The sequence below is a fragment of the Lactuca virosa genome, chromosome 5 (assembly GCF_052849685.1).
Source record: "Lactuca virosa cultivar CGN04683 chromosome 5, Lactuca_virosa_CGN04683_v6, whole genome shotgun sequence".
Classification (NCBI taxonomy): domain Eukaryota; kingdom Viridiplantae; phylum Streptophyta; class Magnoliopsida; order Asterales; family Asteraceae; genus Lactuca; species Lactuca virosa.
Window position 1 is genome coordinate 355,839,906 of NC_136430.1, and position 14,664 is coordinate 355,854,569.

A 14,664-nucleotide genomic window follows, 5' to 3' on the forward strand; every position below is an offset into this window, starting at 1 on the left:
TGGTTACTGGTGAAGACTTTTTGTTTCCCATGACCAGGTTTATCCTTCCTCGCTCTATCTCCTCACTTTCCTTTAGACCCTGCAAATCAGAACAGATATGAAAACCACATCCTGTATCAAGGACCCATGAACGAGAAGATAATGAGTTATTAGCAGAAATAGTGTAAATACCTGCCGAGGATGGCTTCACTTTGCCATCCTTGATATCTTGCAGATATTGTGGGCAAGATCTCTTCCAATGCCCCTTTTGGTTGCAGTAAAAGCAAACTGCCTCTTTTGGATCAGAAACATGAGGAGTGGAACCATTGGGCTTAGCCTTTGGGCCATTACTAGATGACCCAGCTTGAGCCTTGCTCTTCCAGTTTTGCTTGGGAGGACCTTTCCTCTTTTTCCCCTTTCCCTGTCCAATAGCCAAAACAGGGGCACTCGTAGGTGTGGAGGGTATACTTTTACCCTTCATCCCTGCCTCAGCTGTCTGCAACAAGTTATGCAATTGGGCCAAGGTCTGCTCAGTATTGTTCAAATGGTAAGTTAGAATAAACTGACCATAACATTCAGGAAGTGAGTTCAAGACCATGTCAATGGCCAATTCCTCATCAAAGTGAATATTGAGCTTGACCAAACGCTCTATGTAGCGTTGCATTCTTTGCACATGTGACACAACCGACTCCCCATCTTTCATCTTGCAAGCCATGAGTGACTTGACTACTTCGAACTTTTCTTGACGAGCTCGCTTATGGTACTTTTCCATAAGGTCCTTGTTCATCTCGAAAGGCCAGTAGTCCTCATAGTACCTCTGCAATTCTGGGGACATAGTTGCCACCATGATGCATGCCACTTTGGTAGCATCATCGTAATGTTTCTTGTAGGCAGCAAGATCTTCAGGAGTAGCTTCATTCTCATCAAGCTCTTTGAGCTCCTTTTCAAGAACATATTCTTTGTTCTCGAAACGAAGAGCCATCTTGATGTTGCGCATCCAATCGTTATAGTTTGAGCCATCCATAACGACTTTGGAGCATATATTGAGCAAGGAGAAGTTCTGGTTGGAGGAGGATGAAGTAGAAGTGTTTCCAGGAGTAGACATCTGAAAAGAAAGAAAGTTTTAGTTAGATTCCAAGATACCTTAATAGAATAACCCAAAGATATAATATCAAGGTTAGGATCCAACTATGAAGATTCACAACTCAGAAATGGGATGCCGAGATCCAAGTGCAAATTTCATAAAGGTAGGCGAATGACGATTCACCAATTCCACCATTAGACGAAACAAACGAAGTGAAATTCCTAATTCTTTTGAGATACATTGAAACTATTCAATGGCATGTTTTCATCTCAGATTATGCTCTTCTATTTGTGACTGGCATGCCGAGGATCACAAACAAGATGTGAATAACCATGCAAATGTGCTTGGTAACCTCATTGTCTTTATCATTAACTATTGATGTGCTGGTAAACCACACACGCTCCATCAAAATGACAATTATGAGATACCCATTACTACTCTTTATTGGTGCCTTTTAGTGTGCTACTTAACCACACACGCTCCACTAACGACCAATAAAGCATAATGTGCAATTTCATGGATTAGCATACTTTTCACATTTTTCCTAAAGTAACTAGAGTTGGGATTTTGAAAATAATGTTCTAGTACTTTTAATATCATTATACTTTTAATGAGAAGTAGTTGTCCTATCAAATTCGTTCTGCTAACGACCCTCCACTAATCAAGGAAGCGGTGGGTGAGAGTGGACACCCATTCAACTACCATTTTATAGGCAGTTTCCTTATACCCTCCTTATAGATTAGCTTCGTGAATGAGGCATACTAGCGATTTGACTGACCATATTCTTATACATATAATATTAAACCTTTAATTATAATATATATATAAGGTGTGTTTTAAAACTTTTTAAAACTTCAAGGGTTTATATAAATTTCGAAATTTAAGCTATTAAATTCAAATTTAAATAAACCAATTAACTAGATTTAATATTTATCTATTAATTAACTATTAATCAAATTATTAAATCTTGTAAGGATTATCTAATTAAATTAATCAATTAATTTAATCCTAATCCTTATCCCTCTAATTTCGAAAAATAGGGTAAGGATAATTATCCAATTAATCTAATTAAGTAACAATTATCCAAAAACAAGAAACCCTAGTTATCCTCTTAGCATATTTCGAAATTTATAAGGGAGGAGGCTAGGGTTTTCAAAACCCTAACCCTAATTTCGATTAGGGTTCTTTGGAGGCTAGGGTTTTCGAAAAAACCCTTTGATCCAAAACCCTAGAAATCGAAAAATTGGCCTTTAGGGTTTAATAGCTATAAACCCTAATTTGCAATTCAACAATTGTAGCAATTCAATTTAAAACAACAATGGCTCTGATACCACTATTGGGTTTTAGGTACAACAAATAAACTAGAAAACAATTCCTAAGTTCACATGCAACCTACTTTGGATCTATGTTTTAACTATTGAACATACAACTTTGAATTGCAAAACAAGAACCCTAGAGGAGAGAGGCTAATTTCGAAATTAACAAACTAGGGTTTAGGGTTTACATACCTTTCAATTGTTATAGCAAACAATTGATATTCCCTTGGTCTTGATCTTGATCTTCTTGGAAGCTTTAGCACCACAAGTGTAATGCCTCTAATGGAATCACACCCAAACTAGCAAGAAGGAAAGTAGAAGAGAGAGGGGAGAGGGAGTATGCAAAATCTCGGCCTTAGGGTTTCTTCAAAAGAAGGAGTGACCAAAAACATGAACCAGGAGGCTCCTTATATAGCTGAGGGATCTAGGGTTTAAGGGAAACCCTAGTTATCCTTTGCTTAGGGCCTAAGCAAACCCAAGGGCCTTATCCAAGCCCCTATGGATGAAATTATTAGGGTTTCCCCTAAAGATTTCGTCCACCCTCTTCCAAGGGGGTTCTAGAGCCTTCCACTCAACTATTAGATAATTGCAAACTAGTCCCTGCACCTTATAATTAATTCTTTTAACCCCAAAATCAATTCTGATTAATTTCTGGCTAACAATTAATTAAACATAATGATTTCTAATTAATATATTAATCCATTAACATATTAATAAATCATTTATATATATATATTAATTTATTAATCTTATAAATTAATATCTCTCCTTTCATAATTTCCTTGTCCAGTTGCTAGGTTGAGGGCAACCCAAAAGGACTGTGCTGCTATCAATTCAAGTACATACCAATTATAGTTATGGGCTTAGACACCTAATCCAACAATAATGGCTTCTCTGTTCTGTGTATATTGTGTATTTTTTGAAGGTCCTGTCCTATAATATGCATGTTGAATATTTTGAGATTGTGGTCTTCCCTGCAAGAGGTTATTATTATATGTAATACTCGCTATTTCCATATACGGAATCGAGTTTTGTTGTGTGGGTTTATGTAGATATTCTGTCTTTATTGCTGAATCCAATAATTTCTCTGTTGATGTTGTGTTTCTATCTTCCTCTGAAGAAATGCTCATGGAAGAGGAACTCCTTTTTTGCTGTGTAGGCTGTATTAATTTGTTCTTTCCTTTGTTTTGACTATCCATCTGCAGAAAACAATATGTTAATATTTCTGGATAGCATATCAGCTATTCCATTATTTTCTCCCTTTATATGTTCAAAATTTATTTTATATCCACTTCCTTGTATTGTATTTTGTAAATTAATCCATCGTGTCCTATTTATTTTCTTACTTTGATCATTTTTAATAAAACGAACTATAGCCTCACAATCTGTTCTAACTGTAAATTCTTTATGTAAAAATATCTTAAATTTTTCTAAAGCATTTATTAAAGCTTGTATTTCGTAGTCTATAGAAGTCCAATTCATTCCTGTCTTATTAAAGCTTCCACTAGCATATGAGCATATTTTTTCTGTATCTTTTGGGCTATATTTATCGGGTTTACAAAGGAGAACGGCTCCCCATCCTTCTTTGCATCCATCAACTTCTATTATTATATAATCAGTAACTAATGGTAATTCTAATGATTTGATATTTTTAACTGCTTCTTTAATTACTTTAACTAATTTAATGTCTTCTTGGTTGAAATGTCTTTGTCCATTTTTTGTTGTTTTACTATAAATGGTCCTACTAACTTTGAAAGATTAGGAATAAACTTTCGTGCATAATTAACCAGTCCTAAAAAAGCTTGTATCTGTTTTAGATTTTCAAACTTTTCTGGGAATTCTAAAATTTTTGTCGATATATGACTTTGTAATTCAATTTTTCCATTTCCTATTTCTAAACCAAGAAATGATATTTTTCTTTTAAACAATTCCATTTTTCTTTTAGAAATAACAATACCATTCTTTTTTATTTCTTCAAATATTTTCTGTAAATGCTTCTCATGTTCCTGTACTGTTTCACTGGCAACCAAAATATCATCAATATATACTAAACAAAAATCATATTTCAGAAAAATACTGTCCATAAACCTTTGAAATATAGATGGAGCATTTTTAAGCCCAAAACTTAAAACATTCCATTCATATTGTCCTTCAGAACATGTAAATGCTGTCCATGATTTAAAGTTTTCTTCAAGCTGTAACTGATTGTATCCAGATTTTAGATCAAATTTGCTAAAAACTTTTTTCTTTTGTATCAAGTTTATTAAAGAGTCTTTATTAGGGATATTGTAACCATCATCTTCTGTATTATCATTTAGTCTTTTATAATTATAAACTATTCTAGCTTTTCCTCTTTTTATTTCAGAATGATTTCTTACTATAAAAGCTGCTGATCTATGTGGACTTTCTGATTTTCTAATTAATCCTTGTTCTATCATTTCTGGTATTTGTCTTTTAAATTCTTCTTTATCTAAAGGATTATATTCTATATTTGCTGTTCTTATTGTAATATCAGGATTTTTTAATTTAAATTTACAAATATAGTTAACTTTTGATTTTGTAATATCTTCTCCTATAAGTCCAATTTTCTCTAAGTGTAAAATTATAGGATGATTCATGCTCTTGGTTATATCTTTTCCTTTTTCTAACTCATGTGTTAAAAATTCTGTTAATAGCTTGATTGTTTCATTTTCAACATTTGTTTTAATTTGATTATGTTTTAAAAAGTCTAGTTTACCTTGTCCACCACGCTTTTGCGCAAACTCTGAGGTATTGGTATATTTAAGTGTTGGAAAACTATAGATATGTTTACTAAGTGTGATAAAATTACGTGTTAATGTGATAGCGCCATTTAAGGCAAAAATAAAATTTAATCCGAGAACAAAATCATTAGATTTTACATATTCTGGATTGATATTAACCTGTGGGATATCATATTTCATACTATAGTTACCTGCAAAGTCTAGAAATTGAATACCTGTTGGTTCTAAATAATGTGTGATAGTTATTAATCTGTGTTCGATTGTTCTTGTCATTAATTTATATGATAACTCTTTATGATATGGTTTTGGTGCTAGATAATAAGATATAACACTTTTAGTTGCTCCTGTATCTACTAATGCTGTTAAATCTAGAAATTTATTATTATCTAACCATAATCTACATTGTAGGTTTATCATGTTGGGTGATCCATCTGTTTGTATTAATGTATGTTCATTTGTTATTTGAGACATTTGGTTTATTTCATTTACTTCGTTTTCCTCAATATTGATCTTTTTCTTTTTATCTAACACATCCTCTAAAATACTTACTTTATTTTCTAAAGTTTGTATTTTTAATTTATGTAATTCGGCTATTATTTCTAATTTTTCTATCTTTTCCGATTGTAACCCGAATTTTACTTCTTTATTTTCTTTTTCTGTTTTTTCTTTATTTATTTCTAAATTATATAGCTTTTTAAGGCATATGTAACAGATTTCTGTAAAACATATATTACATTGTGATCTTTTTTCTATACTAGGGTAATATCCACAATTATAACATTTTATATAGTTATTTCCTCGTTTATTTATCCAATTATGTTGACATTCTTCTTGTTCTGTGTTTACGTATGTATATGTTATTTTGGTTATATTATTATCACTATCACTATATATACTGTATATTGATTCATTATCAGAATTATCAGAATTTAGAGGTTCTATATTATATTCTCCTATTTGTTCTATTAAATTACTTTTTTCTATATTCTTATTTTTATTTGGGCATTTGTTAGCTAAATGTTTAACATCACCACAGATAAAACATTTACAATTTCTTGTTTGTGGCCTTTTTACATATTTATTTTTATAGTATGGTTTATTCCCTTTTTTATATGATGTGCTTTTTCGTAATTTCTTTTTTCTTTCATAATGTCCATATGCTTGAGGTGTATAAATTGCTGATTTACAAAAGGCATAAGCATTTTTCTTTAATTGTTCTTGTAAAGCTACTTCTTTACACTTATCTTCTAATATAGCGAATGTATATGTGATCCTAGGTCCTATTCCTAGGTTTTTTTGTTCTCCATATTGTTGTTTCCATGTTTCATGTATATATCTTCCTAAATCTCCTGGAAGTTTTATAAAATATTTATCACATAAATTATCATCCATTGCTTGCCCAGTTTGTGATAATAATCTAGTAAAATCTAATGTGAATTCATTAATATATTTCATATCTGCTATACTTAATTGTTCAAGATTCCTAATAGCTGTATCTTGTATTAATGTATTATTTTTTGCAGGATCTACCCCTAAAATTAATGTTCTTATTTGACTAGTAAAATTATATGGGTTATCACCTAAGACTTTTAATTTATTAATTTCATCTGGATCTTGTGCTTTTTTACTTTGCCAAATACCCAAAGCTATTGGGCCTAAGGTTGTTTCTAAATAAGCAAACATGTCCATACTATCTTTTTTATTAGTTTCCCACATTCTAACGACTACTTGTTCCCATGACAAAATTTCATCCATCCAAAGTTGTGGTTTTTGTTTTTCTAATAATAACATGCTTCCACTATATATATTTCCAATTGGTAATCGGCTACCTTTTCCTTTATAATTAGATTCTCCGTTATATGTAACTGTTGGTTGTGACCATATTTCTCGTCCTATACTGTCTTCTGTACTAGTGCCTGGTTCACTCCATTCCATTTTAGGTCTTTTTCTGATATTTGTCATATATGTATCATTATTCATAAAGACTTGTTCTTTTTTATAAAAATCTGATAACATAGTTTTTCCTTGTGATATATTTTCTACTAATGGTAAATTATAGTATTCCTGTAATTTATTATAACTTTCTTCGTATGTTAATCCTAAATCTGTTATGCATTCTATAATCATATCATCTACCTCGTCTTGTATATTTAATTCTGTAAATTTTCTATTGATAATATGTTCAATTGTTTTATTATTTTCTTCTGTTTTAAAACTTGTATATGTTTCTTCTTCTATATAATCTATAATACTTAAATCATAATCTATATGTTCTTCTTTTTCAAATTTGCTAAATCCTAATTCCATTGGTTCACTTTCTTTTTCATTATCTGTATCATATATTGGTTCAGTATCGTATTCTATATTCATAAAGCTATACTCTGTATTTTCCTCATCGTCACTTTGTTTTACTGTTTCTTTTTTAAAATTTATAAATCTAAGACTTTGTATACCATCACTTCCTTCATATATATAGCTTTTCTTTGGAATTAAAACTTCATCTTCTTGTTCTTTCAAATCGTTTAACGACCATTCTAATCCTGCTAAATCTTCTGGATCTATTTTTTATAGGACCTATCATTTTTATGGATTTTGATGCTATTGTATTTACTATACCTTCTATATTAACTTTATATTTCATTCCTGATCTATTACTTGCTTTTCCTAAAACTCCTATACTTATTACTATATTGTTACCTTCATAATTTTCATATCCTTTAGTTTGTAACGCTATTTTAATATTATGTAAATCTTTTATATCTTTTAATATTCCAGGTGTACAATAAAATAGTGCAGTATTTTGACTCAAGTCTACCTCCATTCCTGAGATTATTGCCTTTTTTAAATCTGTTTTCCATGCTTTATCTAATAATAATGCTAATATTTTTGTTCCTAAATTTTTTCTTCCTAAAGCTTTTATTCCTATAATAACTAATCCTAGATGTACGAAATGTTTCTTTGACTGTTTTATCTTTTGTATTGTTTCTGGAGAAAATAAATCTATTGTTACTGTATTATCTACTACCCTTAAACTTTCTTCTCTACTACTTCGTATTAATACTGTATTAACGTTTAACATTCCAGTTTGATATAATATTCTGGGGTTTAATATATCCAGCTGATGTTGGTTATATAAATTTATATTTCTATCTAAATCAATTTCTTCTTCTAATTGTACAATTTGTTGGTTACTATTAGTTCCTGATCCTCTTCTAATTATTCTGTTTATAAATGTGTCCGATGTAATTATATCTTGTATATTACTAGTTGAATTTCTAGCTTCTTGTAATGTTCTGCTACGTCCTAAGAAACTTCTATTATTATTCATTTTCTTGGTAACCAATGTTTATAAGGTTTAGGTTTTCTTATTATTTTACTGTCTTCAATATTTAATTGGTTAATTCCGTTTATAATTTTGTCTAAATCACTTTCTATACTGGGTATGATGGGAAGATTTTTAACTTCTATTAATGTATTTAATTTTTCAATAATTTGTAATAATAAACTGATTATAAAATTAAATAATATAGGATATGTTTTATCACTTTTTCCTGTGCCCGAATATCTAGTAAATCCTGTAACTTCTTCTTTATTATCTTCTGGTTTATATTTTTTAACGTCTTCTAAAGCTCTAATGTATTCTTTAGAGTTTTCCAGTTTTAACTTTCAACGATAGTTTTAACGACCTGTAATATTTCTTCTAACGTATTTATTTTAGGCTCAAATTGTAATAATTGATTTTCTATTTTATTTATAAGTTGTTTTGTCTCTATTTCTATTCTTTTAGGTTTATTATTTTCTAATTGATAACTTAATTGCTGAATTTCTTCTTTACTTGGAATTAATCGTTTTATATCTTTTAGTTCTTTAATAATTTGATTATTTTGTTCTTTAATATATCCTAGGTTGTCTATTAATTTAGTTAAAAACTCGGTTTTTATAGTTGTATTTTTAACTATTTTTTCTATTATATTTTTATTATTTTTAAACTCTTTTTCTAAACTTTCTCTTAGATTAATAATTAAATCTGTTATACCGTTTAAGTGTATATTTTCTGTATGTAGACTATGTTTATATTACCTAAAACTAATGTTAATACAATATATAGAATAGGAACTTTTGACTATTTTCAAGGTTATTCTATTAAAATGACAGAACAAACTTTGTCTATTGGTCAAAACCAACAAAATTTACATTTATTATCATCACGATCTATTCTAGAACATAGAATGAAATATAAATTTTTACATGTCGGTTTAGTCCAAATTGCTATCAAGCCTCTATTCAGACTTGGAATAGATGTCCCTGTTCTCCTTATTTTAAGAGACAAGAGACATAAAGATTTTCAAAATTCTATTTTAGCTATGGCTGAAACAAATATTGCTAACGGACCTATTTATTTCAATTGTTATCCAAATTTTTCTGTAGGGTTATTTGATAAAAATATTTTAGATACTTTAGTCTTAACTGTAGAAACAAAAAATTTAGAATTTAAAGATGATACAAAGCCTTTAGCAATAATTTATCGTGTCTGTTACAAAACTATGACAACTACACTTGAACCGAAAACACGTTTATCAAGTCCTAAAAATGAAACAATTATTTTTGAAGCAAATACTAACCATACCAAAGTCCACACACCAAAAAGGTTAAAATGGTCTGATATAACTCAATCATGTAATTGGAATTTACAAAATGTTATCGATCCAAAACCACTAGACTCTTCAAAACAAATCTCAAATATTATAGAATATAATGATGGTTCAGTAGATATAAATTTTTCGTCCTTAAAAATTTCATCATCCAGATTATCAACTTCTTTTATCTCAGAAACAAGCTCTTCAAAATCTTCGTTATCAAAGTCAAGATCTTTAAAACTAAAAACTGTTGACTATACTAATTCTATTCCCAAACCATTATATCAAGATGATCAAAATAGTGAAAATAGTTTTCCTAGTCCTACTAAATCAAATTTTATTGATGAACTTCAAAATTTTAAACAACAAATATGAGTTCTAAAGTACAAATTAATTGTTCAAAAAATAATAAGTTTTGGGCTAATATGTTAAAAAGACATTGGAAGATAAATTCTAATATATGCAAAACCATTCAACATTTAGAAGAAACTAGAACTCATGAAGATTATAATTTATACAAAATACTTCCATATACTAATAAATATAATAAACAAATAGAAAAAATTTCTAGGCTAACGATAGGAATAAAAAAATACGAAAAATCACGAAGTCATAATTTAGAATCAATAAAACATATTTCTTCAATCCTAACAAAAACAACATGTTAAAATGAATTTCTCGAATTTAGAATATCAAGTTGACTTTGATTACTTAAAAAATATTGAGTATTACAAAGATTACAATAATAAAAAATAATTATGCAAACGAAACCTTATCTAGTATTACCGAGCATTTAGTTAAAATTGAAGAAAAATTTTTCAAAGACAAGAATGATAATAAGCAAGATATGGAAAGCACTAGCAATATAAGTTTTGTTCCTTGTCAAATCGATGGTAATTTTAATCTAGGAAATACGGATTTAATTAACGAATTAGAAAAAAGACTTTCAAAACTCCATATCTCAAACACTAACAGTATTAATACCCTTACAAATGATGAAGCTGAAAATAATGATATTAATAGTGAAACAAATTTTGAAACCCTTGCTCGACAATTTGATAATTCAAATGATGATATTAGTCAACTCACTAATGATTTTTCAAATCTTAATAAAATTCATCAATCAAAGCGAAGCTCTTTCGGAAAGAATCCAAAGCCAACCATAAGAAATTATTGGAATAGGCCCTCTCTTCCAGATGTTCAACTAGAAGAACGAACTTTTCAATTTGATCGTTCTCAATATGATGGTAATTCTGTTTATGAATGGAATGTTGATGGCCATTCTGAACATCAAATTATGAATATTGTACAAGAAATGACTATGGCTGCTAATGCTTATAAAGCTCATAATAATACTCAACTTCAAATTGTTAATATTATTACTTCTGGTTTTACTGGTAGTCTCAAAGGATGGTGGGATTTCTATATTTCACAAGAAGAAAAAGATTATATTTTATCTGCTAAGAAAACTATTATAAAACAAGAAAATAATCAACAAATACAAACGTTTGAAGATGATATGGTTAACACTTTAATTTTTGCTATTATCAAAAACTTTGTAGGAAATCCTACTACTTTTCAAGAAAAAACTTCAGAAATTTTAATGAATTTACATTGCAGAAAACTTACTGATTTTAGATGGTATAAAGATAATTATCTTGTTAAAGTTTTTTCAAGACCTGATTGTAAAGAGTCTTATTGGAAAGAACGTTTTATTGCTGGCCTTCCAAAACTCTTTGCTGAAAGAGTTAGACAAAAATTAAGAGAAAGTTTTAATAATACCATCCCTTATCAAAATTTAACTTATGGAGATCTAATAAACTACATTAATAAAGAGGGATTAGCAGTTTGTGCTGATCTTAGGTTTAAAGAAAAGCTCAAAAAAGATAGAATTAACAGTAAAAATGAATTGGGAAATTTTTGCCAACAATATGGTTATCAGCCCTTGAATGGTCCGTCTACTTCAAAATCTAAAGTATATAAGAAAAGACCTTCAAAATATTTCAGAAAAAAGAATTATAATCTTCCAGAAAATTATAAAAAAGGCCAAGATTATGCGTCAAAATCCAAAAAACCTTATAAACCAAATTATAAAAAATCTAAGAGAAAATCAAAAGACATTATTATTTGTCATAAATGTGGGCGTAATGGTCATACAGCTAATAATTGTTATGCTAAGACAAAAATAAATGAGTTAAATGTTTCTGATGATTTAAAAGAACAAATAAGAAAAATTATTTTAAATACTGATTCAGATTCCGATCAAAGTATTTCTGATTTTCAAACAAATGATTTAAATATTCTCGAAAATACTACTTCAAGTTCAGAAGATTCTGATGTTTGCGAATGTATTGGTAAATGTCATTGTAAAAATTTAATCATGTAATTACTAGTAGTTCTATTAACGTTCTTTCACAAGATGATAAAGATCTTTTAAACTCTCTTGATTCTATAAAAGATAAAAATATCCAAGAATTATTAATAAAGCAGATGCTTAATAAAACTAATAACATAACTCCTGATAATAATGAAAATTTTAATTTAAAAAATATATATGAAAGATTTACTGAAGCAAAGCCAATCTCTATGCAAGAACTTCAAGAAGAATTAAAAATAGTAAAACAAGAGATAAAAGAAATAAAAAATAAAATTTTAATTTTAGAAAAAGAAAAACCTTCTATTTTTAAAAACAAAAATATAAAAATTAATAAAGAAGAAGAAAATAAAATTGAAAATGTAACTATTGGAAAAATTATAAATAATCAAGTTTCTCAAAAATGGAACACTCAAATTACTTTAGTCAAGGATAATTTTAAAATCAACCTAACGGCTTTAATTGATAGTGGTGCTGATATGAATTGTATTCAAGAATGAATTTTTCCTACACAATTCTATGAAAAAACTGCATCTAGACTTACTGGTGCCGGAGGTACAAAATTAATTGTAAATTATAAAGTTTCCGATGTTCATATTTGTAATAACCAAGATTACTATTATAAAACTCATCTAATTTTAGTAAAAGATCTATCTTCCCCTTTAATTCTAGGAACACCTTTTATTACAAAACTATATCCTTTTATGGTTCATGATGATGGTATAAGAACCAATGTTTTTGGAAAAGAAATTATATTTAAATTTTGTGAACCTCATCTATATTCAACCATTAATGTCCTTAATTATAAAACACAACAAGCTAAATATCTTATTAACGAAATAAATAATGTTCGAATAACTAATCAATTAAATGACAATAATATTCAAAATAAAATAATAGGTTTAAAATTAAAATTTGAAAAAAATGTCTGTTCTAATATTCCTAATGTCTTTTGGAATAGAAAACAACATATTGTAAAATTACCGTATATAAAAATTTTTGATGAAAAGGATATTCCTTCAAAATCTAGAGCCATTCACATGAATAGTGAACTAGAAAGTCATTATAAAAATGAAATTCAAGATTTAATAAATAAAAAACTTATAAGACATTCTAAATCACCATGGTCTTGTTCAGCATTTTATGTTATGAATGCCGCAGAATTAGAAAGAGGATCACCAAGACTAGTTATCAATTATAAACCTTTAAACAAAGTTTTAGAATGGATTCGTTATCCTATTCCTAATAAACGAGACTTGCTAAAAAAACTTTATGATTCAAATATATTTTCAAAGTTTGATATGAAATCAGGATTTTGGCAAATACAACTTCATGAGGAAGATAAATACAAAACTGATTTTAATGTTCCCTTCGGGCATTTTGAATGGAATGTAATGCCTTTTGGATTAAAAAATGCCCCTTCTGAATTCCAAAATATTATGAATGATATCATAATTCCTATAAGTAGTTTTGATATTGCTTATATTGACGATGTCCTAATTTTTTCAAAATCAATTGATCAACATTTCAAACATTTGAATCAATTTTATGATTTAATTTATCAAAATGGTTTAGCTGTCTCTGCAGCAAAAATGCATTTATTTAAAGATGAAATTCGTTTTTTAGGGCATGATATTGTCAAAAACACTATTAGACCTATTACAAGAAGTTTGCAATTTTCTACTAAATTTCCTGATGAAATTAAGGATAAAAAGCAACTTCAAAGATTTTTAGGATGCTTAAATTATATCCATGATTTTTTCAAAGATTTAGGGATTATATGTAAACCACTTTATAACAGATTAAAAGATAATCCTGAACCATGGACTCAAAAACATACAGATATAATTAAATATATAAAACAAAAGGTTCCTACTTTGCCATGTTTAAATTTACCTCATCCAAATGCCAATATCATAGTTGAAACCGATGCTAGTGATATTGGATTCGGAGGAATTCTAAAACAAAAATTTGTTAATTCAAAAGAAGAACAATTGGTTCGATATTACTCTAGTGCATGGAATGATACACAAAAAAATTATTCAACTGTCAAAAAAGAAATTTTAAGCATTGTTTTATGTATTAAAAAATTTGAAGATGATTTATTTATGAAAAGTTTTTTATTAAGAATAGATTGTCAATCTGCAAAAACTATTTTAGAAAAGGATGTGAAAAATATTATTTCCAAACAAATTTTTGCTCGATGGCAAGCCCTTTTAGGAAACTTTGATTTCGAAATAGAATTCATAAAAGGCGAAAATAATTCGCTTCCTGACTTTCTTTCTCGAGAATTTTTACAGGGAAAATGAGTTCATCGTCCTCTTCCAAACATGATGACAAGAAACCCGTCTATCAAAAGCTTGTTCCATTTCAAAATCAAAATCGTTTTTCTCCTTTAACCCCTACTTCTAAGAATTCACAACTTTATTCTAATATCCTTCAATCAAAACTTGTTACTCCAAAAGTTACTTCAACAAACACGATAAGCCCTTTTGTAAGACCTTTTACTCCT